We start from the raw sequence: 1,162 nt of genomic DNA on the forward strand, positions 1-1,162 counted from the left end.
CCACTGTCTAAAGCTGCCACTTCTCTAAAACGGCTACTTTTCTCCTGGACTAAGGACGGCCGTCTTAAACAGTTTAGACTGTATTTGTATCCTCCATAAACGCTCATAATTATTTTTTAAGGTTTTATGTTTACCCTTCCACCATTTCAGTGAATATTCACGACGGCGGATCCAACTGCATCTCTCCTCGTCTTACACCTCATTAAGGTTTCACAAAGATCTTGTCTCAACTGTGGAGCCACACAAAGGAGTTTTTTCTTCTACACTTCACCGTGCTTCCAACACAAACTGGAATAATTTATTTCTACGCGGATGTAACCAGAACTCTGTGACTTTAATTCGTTGACTGGACGTGCATTCGCTGACTCAAAGGAGTTGGGCTCGATAAGTGAACTCAGAGCATTTACGTAAAGGTAAGAATGTGTGTAAATTTTATATTGTCTGTCTGTCTGCCTGTCCGTCTGTCTGTCATTCCGTCGTCTGTCCGTCTGTCTGTCCGTCCGTCTGTCTGTCCATCCGTCCGTCTGCCCATCCGTCTGTCTGTAACATATCTATCTCAGTCAGGGACTTACAGGTTGGCATGTTTTGTTCTCCCAATATTTGCCAGACGCCAGGTCGATTGTTTTAATGAAGACGAATTGCCATCCTCGCCTAGGCAGAGGACGCATTTAGACACTCTTAGAATAATCTTAACAAAACAGGACGCATTTAGACACTCTTAGAATAATCTTAACAAAACCTGAAATGACTGCCTTTGTGTTTAAGTTATTTATCAAAATCAGATAAATGTGCAGTTCCTTTATGCGTGTATTGACACGCGTTGACAGCAGCCGACATGAAGACATTGTTTACTCGCACACAAAACCATGCGGGTCAAGTACCCTGATCGATCTTGATCGAATTGTACACTTTATGTCGTATTAGCCTGTGCGTTTGCTGTGACGGATTTATCGAGCTTCAGATGTATTATTACTTTGCCGGAAACAGAGTTTACTTTGGTATTGTTTTTGTTTTTTTAATGACTGTCGTGTAGTGCGATTGTACGTACCTAATAGTATAGGTGGTTGGCGGGTGCTCTGGTGTTGTTTGCTCCTTTTTCATTGCCAAACATCTAAACTATCGTCCTTAGCTCTCTCTCTCTCTCTCTCTCCTCCTTCTTTTT

General features: G+C 42.2%; 1 protein-coding gene across 1 annotated transcript in view; it reads left to right on the top strand.

Annotated features, from left to right (window-relative positions):
* Positions 1-150: 150 nt before the first annotated feature.
* The window catches only part of LOC106012028, a gene marked incomplete at its 5' end in the record, with an annotated part of 36,517 nt that continues 35,505 nt past the window's right edge, over positions 151-1,162 (top strand). The window contains 1 exon segment of the mRNA XM_013083628.2: positions 151-413.

This window comes from Aplysia californica, unplaced genomic scaffold (genome assembly GCF_000002075.1).
Source record: "Aplysia californica isolate F4 #8 unplaced genomic scaffold, AplCal3.0 scaffold00246, whole genome shotgun sequence".
In the NCBI taxonomy this organism is placed as follows: domain Eukaryota; kingdom Metazoa; phylum Mollusca; class Gastropoda; order Aplysiida; family Aplysiidae; genus Aplysia; species Aplysia californica.